We start from the raw sequence: 10274 nt of genomic DNA, 5'->3' as shown, positions 1-10274 counted from the left end.
GTCAATTTATAAGATATTCCTAACACATAGCATGTATATAGCAAAAATTACACCGCAAAATACATTCTGCTACTCCTCCCGAGTATGGCGATACCACATGTGTAGGACTTTTACACAGACTGTTCACATAGAGAGGCCGAACGTTGAAGTAGTACGTTCAGGCGTTCTAGGAGCATAAATGACACATAAATGACACATCTCATTTCATTCCTACCTATCACACTTTTGAAGGTCCTGGTGCACCAGGACAATGAAATTACCCACAAAATGACCCCATTTTGGAAAGCAAACATATATTCTATGAGGCATGGGCTGCAAATAGGTACTCTCATGGGCTGTAGATAGGTACTCTGATGGCCTGGTGACAGGTACTCGGATACTCTGATGGCCTGGTGACAGGTACTCGGGTACTCTGATGGCCTGGTGACAGGTTCTCTGATGGCCTGGTGACTGGTATTTGGGTACTCTGTAGGGCGGTGATAGGTACTCAGGTACTCATATGGACTGTGACAGGTACTCGGATACTCAGATGAACTGTGACAGGTACTCAGATGAACTGTAACAGGTACTCGGATACCCAGATGGACTGGGACAGGTACCCAGGTACTCAGATGGGCTGTGACAGGTACTCGGATGAACCGTGACAGGTACTCAGGTACTCTGATGGACCGTGACAGGTACTCGGGTATTCTGATGGACCGTGACAGGTACTCAGGTACTCTGATGTGCCATGACAGGTACACGGGTACTCTGATGTGCCGTGACAGGTACTCGGGTACTCTGATGTGCCGTGACAGGTACTCGGGTACTCTGATGTGCCGTGACAGGTACTCGGGTACTCTGATGGGCCGTGACAGGTACTCGGGTACTCTGATGGGCTGTGACAGGTACTCGGGTACTCTGATGGGCTGTAACAGATACTCGGGTACTCTGATGGGCTGTGACAGGTACTCGGGTACTCGGATGGACTGTGACAAGTACTCGGATGGAAAGGATCACAGCCGATCACGTGGGTAAACAGCCGGCCAATGGATGTTTACCACCGTCTGTGACGAGCAGTGTTCCCGTTCTCGCGATCGCGCGCATGCGCTGTGCACAGTGGAGGTGTGATCATCTGTTATCGGCCGTGATGAAGTTCAAGTGGTAAACAGCCATAACCAATGGCTATTCACCCCCTTCGGTGGCGAGCGGTGTCTCTGTGACACGCCACCACCGAAGAAACAGGGATGCGCATGCACGATCGTGCGCATTCCCTGTTTAAACGGGAGTATGGTTTGGGACCCAGGTACACTTATCTACTGTCTGGAGATGTGTAGCCAGAAGTGGACTTTATGGAAAAAAGCCATATCTCCGATGTGGAAACAAGGCTAAGCGACTCAACTATGCACAAAAACATAGGAACTGGAGTACAGAAAAATGGCAGCAAGTGCTCTTGACTGATGATTGAAGTTTTCTGAAGGGCTGGAAAGCAGTTAAGTAATGAGTGTCTGCAGGCAACATTGAAGCATGATAAAGTTTCCTTGCAAGCTTGGACCTGCATTTCTGCAAATGGAATTGGAGATTTGGTTGGGATCAATGGTGTCCTTGGTACTGAGAAATACAGGCAGATACTTATCCATCATGCCACACCATCAGGGATGCATGCGATTGTCCCCAAATTTATTCTGCAGCAGGACAATAACCCCACACATACAACCAATGTAATTAAGAACTATCTTCAGTGTAAAGAAAAACAAGGAGTCTTGGAAGTGTTGGTTTTGCCTCCACAGAGCCCTATTCTCAACATCTTTGAGTCTGTCTGTGATTACATGAAGAGACAGAAGGATTTTAGGGCAGCCTATATCTGCAGATTCACAGTGGTTAGTTCTCCAAGATGTTTGGAACAAACTACCTGCTGAGTTCCTTCAAAAACTTTGAGCAAGGCAAAGGGTGGTCACACCAAATATTGATTAGATTTTTTACATTATTAAAAAACAATGTCCCCACCCCCCTCTAATGTAAATCCATCATCAATCCCGACACCCGCCGAACCCAGAAAAAAAACAAAAAAAAAACACAATCTGCTCGCAAAAAAGGCTAACTGCCAAATGCCTGCTCTGCGGTTTGACAGTTTTTAAATATGTAAGGGGTGGGCCGACCTGGTGACACCACCCCCTTGTGATATCACTGACCGCTGCATGCTGGGTCGGTGACATCCCAAGAGGGTGGTGCCACCAGGTGACATGTTACTATCTCTTACCTGTTTAAGAACTGTCAAATGGCAGAGCAGGCATTCGGCGATTAGCCTTCATCACAGACGGAGCGTTTTTTTTTTTTTTTTTTTGGGTGTAATTGATGATGGATCTACATTGGGGGACATTATTTTTTTTTTTTAATATAGGAATTGTCAATAACTGCCTCTTGTCTTTATTTGTCCATACTTGTTCACATGGGAGGGGGGCCTTGTTACAGGGGGCTTTCAGAATCTGATAAGCCCCCTGCTTGCAGACCCCCACAACCACAGCCCAGGGTTGTCTGGAAGAGGCCCTTAACCCCATCAACATGGGAACAAGGTGCTTTGGAGTGGATGGGGCTCGCTCGCCCCCCCTTCCTGTCCTGCCGGGCTGCATGCTCGGATAAAGGTCCGGTATGGAATTTGGGGAGGAACCCCACGCCGTTCTTTTTTTTACAAATTTGGGCCGAAGGTTATGGTATGGATTTTTTTCTCACGTATTTAGCGTTTAGGGGGAAGCCCGTTGACAGATGATGACTCATCCGTTAAGGATGCAGCGGCCAGCTTCCCGGCCTGCTCCTTTACAACCAGCTGTGCACTATGCAGTGCATTGTGGGGCACTCGTCGGGCAAACATCCCGCAAAGCTCCCCGCAAATTTGGGTGTTTGCCGAACAGGCGATGTTTGGGCTGAACTTTTGCTTAGCTCGAACTGTTCGCCCAACTCCACTTATCTGTATGTATTCACATGTGTGGGAGTAGACCTAGTCTCTTGTTATGTTGTCCACTGTATTTGTGATTTGTAGTACATCTTTATTTTATACTAGATTTCACACCTCATCCGTACTCCTGAAGACACGGAACTAGTTTCTGGGAAAGGCATCAAGTTGAGGGCTTGTCTCATTCTCTGCTGGTTATTGTAATGGTGTTGATACTCTAAAAAAGGCTGTTACAACATACTGTATAGGATACATATTGGTATGTATACTTACCTGTACTGTGGGTGCAACATACTCTCTGGATAAAATTTCACTATATTGTATGTATACAGTATGTTACCTTAAATGTGTGAAATTAGGCATTGTATAGAAATTGTATTGCATTGTATAGAAAAAAAAATGGAACATCAAAATATTAAACTTTCACACGTTTCCTAGCCATTCTGCCTAAATAGTACTTGTTCTGTATACTGTCTAGGTATTATATGCCATATCTAGGAAAATTATATAGCATATTAAAATAACTATAAAACTAAAAAAACATTTCTTGCTTTGCTTTAAAACATCACGCAATCTATAGATTTCCTGGGCATTCTATACAATGCCTGCTTTTCACACATTGCCGGTAACATATACAGCCGTGGCCAAGAATTACGTTTTTGAGAATTTTACAAATATAAATTTTAACAAAGTCTGCTGCTTTAGTGTTTAGATCTTTTTGTCAGATATTACTGTGGTATACTAAATTATAATTACAGGCATTTCATAAGTGACAAAGGTTTGTATTGACAATTACATTAAGTTTATGCAAAGATTCAATATTTGAAGTCTTTTTCAAGACCTCTGCAATTTGCCCTGGCATGCTGTCAATCAGCTTCTGGGCCACATCCTGACTGATGGCAGCCCATTCTTGCATAATCAATGCCAGAATTGGGGGGGGGGGGGGGGGAGAAGTTGCTCTTGGAGGATATTTTTGTACCATTCTTTATTCATGGCTGTGTTCTTAGGCATAATTGTGAGTGAGCCCACTCCCTTGGCTGAGAAGCAACCCCACACATGAATGGTCTCATGACACAGGACTAATGGTAGCGCTCTCCTTTTCTTCTCTGGACTTCCTGGTGCTCCAAACAATCAGAAAGGGGATTCATCAGAGAAAATGACTTTACCCAGTCCTCAGCATTTCAAACCCTGCACCTTTTGAAGAATATCAGTCTATCCTTGATGGTTTTTCCTGGAGAGAAGTTGCTTTTTTCTGCCCTTCTTTACACCAGGCCGTCCTCTAAAAGTCTTTGCCTAACTGTGTGCAGATGCACTCACACCTGCGTGCTGCCATTCCTGAGCAAGGTCTGCACTGGTGGTGCCCCAATCCCTCAGCTGAATCAACTGTAGGAGATGGTCCTGGCTCATGCTGCACTTTCTCAGCGCCCTGAAGCCTCCTTCACAATTGAACCTCCCTCCTTGAAGATCCAATAAATGGTTGATTTAGGTGCAATCTTAGTAGCCGCAACATCCTTGCCTGTGAATCCCTTTTTGTGCAAAGAAATGATGACTGCACATGTTTTCTTGTAGGTTACCATGGTTAACAGAGGGACAACAATGATTTCAAGCACCACTCTCCTTTTAAAGCTTGCAGTCTGTTATTCTAACTCAATCAGCATTACAGAGTGATTTCCAGCCTTGTCCTCCTCAACAGTGACACCCGTGTAATGCGTGAATCACTGACTAGTGATGGCCGAACGGTTCGCCCGGCGGTCGTTTCGCGGCGAATTTCCGACTTTCGCCGTCCGCGGGTTCGAACGCCTTTTTCCGTCGTTCGCCCCGGCGGACTTACGTGTTTAATGTATACAAGAACTTTAACCTTTCGTGACACGTTTATCATGTGTTACAGGACAACCAATTGAGACATGACAGCTCATGGACACTTGGACATTCCCCCTAACCTATAAATACACCCGATCCGGTGGCCATTTTACATTCTTTCTTCTGTCACTGTAGGGAAAGGATCCTGTGTGGAGTAGGGACAGAGAAAACGCTAGCTATTTGGTACACAAAAGTTCTTTTCAGGACTGGTATAGGTGTTAGGTCAGCAGCCTGAGTTTCTTTTGTCAGTTTAGATAAAGGGACAGAGCGCTGTATGCTGCTATTTTAGGGACAGCTCAGCCAGATTAGTCTTTCTTCATCATCATCATCATCATCATCATTAGCTGTTACTATCAGGTCCACAAAAGAGCTGTTCCAGCTAATCGTTCCAGCCTACTCTTTTTTGCCAATTTGTATAGGGACAGGCAGGAAGCAGTGTGTCAGGCAGTGAGGATAATTTTAAAGACTTGCTGTTACTATTAGTTCCACAAAGGTTCTTTTCAGGACTGGTATCAGTGGTACGGTAATAGGCTTGTACACGTATAATATTCTTTCTTCCAAATATAGAAAGAATATTATACTTGACTGCTGCCCTTCTGCTGCAGTCTGCTAATCATTCACAACTCACTTGTTCCACAAAGCTCTTTATCAGGACTGGTAACTTGGTCTGTCTAGGGTGCTACGGTACATAGGCTTGGGTGCGGTACAGTCTGCTGTTCTGTAAGGACCGCTATCGGTCCACAATACATAGGGTTGCCGTGCACTACTGCTGACCGCTGCCCTATACTGCAGCAGTCCTTCATTGGTATAGGGACTGACGTACAGTCTGCTAATCACTAACACACAACCTGCTTGGTCCACAAAAGTTCTTATAAGGACTGGTAACTTGGTATAGGGTGCTACGGTACATAGGCCTGAGTGCGTTACAGTCTGCTGTTCTGTAAGGACCGCTATCGGTCCACAATACATAGGGTTGCCGTGCACTACTGCTGACCGCTGCCCTATACTGCAGCAGTCCTTCAGCGGTATAGGGACTGACGCACAGTCTGCTAAACACTAACACACAACCTGCTTGGTCCACAAAAGTTTTTATAAGGACTGGTAACTTGGTATAGGGTGCTACGGTACATAGGCCTGAGTGCAGTACAGTCTGCTGTTCTGTAAGGACCGCTATCGGTCCACAATACATAGGGTTGCCGTGCACTACTGCTGACCGCTGCCCTATACTGCAGCAGTCCTTCATTGGTATAGGGACTGACGTACAGTCTGCTAATCACTAACACACAACCTGCTTGGTCCACAAAAGTTCTTATAAGGACTGGTAACTTGGTATAGGGTGCTACGGTACATAGGCCTGAGTGCGTTACAGTCTGCTGTTCTGTAAGGACCGCTATCGGTCCACAATACATAGGGTTGCCGTGCACTACTGCTGACCGCTGCCCTATACTGCAGCAGTCCTTCATTGGTATAGGGACTGACGTACAGTCTGCTAATCACTAACACACAACCTGCTTGTTCCACAAAAGTTCTTATAAGGACTGGTAACTTGGTATAGGGTGCTACGGTACATAGGCTTGAGTGCGGTACAGTCTGCTGTTCTGTAAGGACCGCTATCGGTCCACAATAGATAGGGTTGACGTGCACCACTGCTGACCGCTGCCCTATACTGCAGCAGTCCTTCAGCGGTATAGGGACTGACGTACAGTCTGCTAAACACTAATACACAACCTGCTTGGTCCACAAAAGTTCTTATAAGGACTGGTAACTTGGTATAGGGTGCTACGGTACATAGGCTTGAGTGCGGTACAGTCTGCTGTTCTGTAAGGACCGCTATCGGTCCACAATAGATAGGGTTGACGTGCACCACTGCTGACCGCTGCCCTATACTGCAGCAGTCCTTCAGCGGTATAGGGACTGACGCACAGTCTGCTAAACACTAACACACAACCTGCTTGGTCCACAAAAGTTTTTATAAGGACTGGTAACTTGGTATAGGGTGCTACGGTACATAGGCCTGAGTGCGTTACAGTCTGCTGTTCTGTAAGGACCGCTATCGGTCCACAATACATAGGGTTGCCGTGCACTACTGCTGACCGCTGCCCTATACTGCAGCAGTCCTTCATTGGTATAGGGACTGACGTACAGTCTGCTAATCACTAACACACAACCTGCTTGGTCCACAAAAGTTCTTATAAGGACTGGTAACTTGGTATAGGGTGCTACGGTACATAGGCCTGAGTGCGTTACAGTCTGCTGTTCTGTAAGGACCGCTATCGGTCCACAATACATAGGGTTGCCGTGCACTACTGCTGACCGCTGCCCTATACTGCAGCAGTCCTTCAGCGGTATAGGGACTGACGCACAGTCTGCTAAACACTAACACACAACCTGCTTGGTCCACAAAAGTTCTTATAAGGACTGGTAACTTGGTATAGGGTGCTACGGTACATAGGCCTGAGTGCAGTACAGTCTGCTGTTCTGTAAGGACCGCTATCGGTCCACAATACATAGGGTTGCCGTGCACTACTGCTGACCGCTGCCCTATACTGCAGCAGTCCTTCATTGGTATAGGGACTGACGTACAGTCTGCTAATCACTAACACACAACCTGCTTGTTCCACAAAAGTTCTTATAAGGACTGGTAACTTGGTATAGGGTGCTACGGTACATAGGCTTGAGTGCGGTACAGTCTGCTGTTCTGTAAGGACCGCTATCGGTCCACAATAGATAGGGTTGACGTGCACCACTGCTGACCGCTGCCCTATACTGCAGCAGTCCTTCAGCGGTATAGGGACTGACGTACAGTCTGCTAAACACTAATACACAACCTGCTTGGTCCACAAAAGTTCTTATAAGGACTGGTAACTTGGTATAGGGTGCTACGGTACATAGGCTTGAGTGCGGTACAGTCTGCTGTTCTGTAAGGACCGCTATCGGTCCACAATAGATAGGGTTGACGTGCACCACTGCTGACCGCTGCCCTATACTGCAGCAGTCCTTCAGCGGTATAGGGACTGACGCACAGTCTGCTAAACACTAACACACAACCTGCTTGGTCCACAAAAGTTTTTATAAGGACTGGTAACTTGGTATAGGGTGCTACGGTACATAGGCCTGAGTGCGTTACAGTCTGCTGTTCTGTAAGGACCGCTATCGGTCCACAATACATAGGGTTGCCGTGCACTACTGCTGACCGCTGCCCTATACTGCAGCAGTCCTTCATTGGTATAGGGACTGACGTACAGTCTGCTAATCACTAACACACAACCTGCTTGGTCCACAAAAGTTCTTATAAGGACTGGTAACTTGGTATAGGGTGCTACGGTACATAGGCCTGAGTGCGTTACAGTCTGCTGTTCTGTAAGGACCGCTATCGGTCCACAATACATAGGGTTGCCGTGCACTACTGCTGACCGCTGCCCTATACTGCAGCAGTCCTTCAGCGGTATAGGGACTGACGCACAGTCTGCTAAACACTAACACACAACCTGCTTGGTCCACAAAAGTTCTTATAAGGACTGGTAACTTGGTATAGGGTGCTACGGTACATAGGCTTGAGTGCGGTACAGTCTGCTGTTCTGTAAGGACCGCTATCGGTCCACAATAGATAGGGTTGACGTGCACCACTGCTGACCGCTGCCCTATACTGCAGCAGTCCTTCAGCGGTATAGGGACTGACGTACAGTCTGCTAAACACTAATACACAACCTGCTTGGTCCACAAAAGTTCTTATAAGGACTGGTAACTTGGTATAGGGTGCTACGGTACATAGGCTTGAGTGCGGTACAGTCTGCTGTTCTGTAAGGACCGCTATAGGTCCACAATAGATAGGGTTGACGTGCACCACTGCTGACCGCTCACCTATACTGCAGCAGTCCTTCAGCGGTATAGGGACTAAGAGTTTTGTCACAGGGTCATTTAAAAAATGACATGCAGAGGAAGAGGCAGGCCCTTCCGCAGGGGTGGTAGGGGTAGGGCAGGAGCAACAGGCTTGAGCCAAAGTGGGAAGTTGCAGAAGGTGCGTTCAATTACTTTAAAGGATGCACCAGACTTGGTTGAGTGGCTCGCTCAGCCTTACTCTTCTGCACCCTCCTCATCCTCTCGATCTGCACCCTCTTCTTCACTCTCTGCTATGTGCACCCCCAAAGACACTACCACCAACAACACGACCACCACCACCACCACCACATACCTTCCGCTTGAGTCACTGGAATTATTTTCCGATCCATATCAAGAGGACATTTCTGATGCGCAGCCACTCTTGGTATTGGATCAGGAAGAGGAGGTAGCAACAAGCGCTACTCAGCAGTCTGACGCCAGTACCCAGATCAGCCCAAGGAGGAGGTTGGTCCCCGGTGTTGCTGCCTACTCTACTTATAGCGGTGGGGAAGGTGACGTTGATGATGACGTGTCTAGTGATGTCACGTGGGTGCCCACAAGAGAGGAAGAGGAGGGGAGTTCAGAGGGAGATATGGACCAGCAGATAGGGAGGAGAAGCAGCAATGACTTACATTGCACAGCAGGGACAAAGCAGACTGCAAATGTATCAGGAGCGAGTCATCGACCATGTACGGTCACATCTGGCGCTCCCAGGACACCGGCACATGGCTCCGCAGTGTGGGCTTTTTTTAACGTGTCCGCTGCTGACAATAGCGTTGCCATCTGCAATCTTTGCAGTCAACGCGTTAGTCGCGGTAAGCCCAATACTCACCTAGGGACGACCGCCTTAAGAAGGCACATGAGCAGCCATCACCGAGCCCAGTGGGAGCAACGGAACACACAAAGCCACACTGCAGGCTCTCACCGTCCAGCCTCGTCTTCTACTTCTCCTTCTCCTCTCTCCTCACAATTGTCCTCCACTCCACCTTCCATCACGCCAAGCTCACATTTTTCTGCAAAAAGGCAGGCTTCCGTGGGCCTAATGTTTGAGCGTAAAAAAATGATGACGCCGGATAACCCTCTTGCCCAACGGTTGGCGGCTGGCTTGTCAGAACTCATAGCCCGCCAACTACTGCCATATAAACTGGTGGACTCGGAGGCCTTTCGCAAATTTGTGGCCATTGGAACACCACAATGGAAGGTCCCAGGAAGGAAGTATTTCTCAGAGAAGGGCATCCCAGAGCTATATGGCCATGTTCAGCGGCAAGTGAATGTATCTCTGGCACACAGTGTCGGTGCCAAGATACATCTGACCACAGACACGTGGTCTAGCAAACACGGGCAGGGAAGGTATATCAGTTTTACTGCCCACTGGGTGAACCTTCTGACGGCCGTCAAGCATGTAACCCGTGGCACCCGTGTAGATTTGGTTTTACCGCCACGGATTGCATGCAGGCCTGACTCTTCTTCTCCTCCTCCTACTCCATCCTCCTCCCTCTCCTCCTCAGCTGCCTCCTCCTTTTCCGCTGCTAGCGTCTCTTCCACTGCACCGCCCAAGCTCCCCAGAACCTATTCCACATGCCAGGTGAGACGTTGCCATGCCGTG

This window comes from Lithobates pipiens, unplaced genomic scaffold, assembly GCF_037356315.1.
Source record: "Lithobates pipiens isolate NorthernLeopardFrog02 unplaced genomic scaffold, aLitPip1_a1.2 Scaffold_11, whole genome shotgun sequence".
In the NCBI taxonomy this organism is placed as follows: Eukaryota; Metazoa; Chordata; class Amphibia; order Anura; family Ranidae; genus Lithobates; species Lithobates pipiens.
This window is presented reverse-complemented; position numbering follows the sequence as displayed.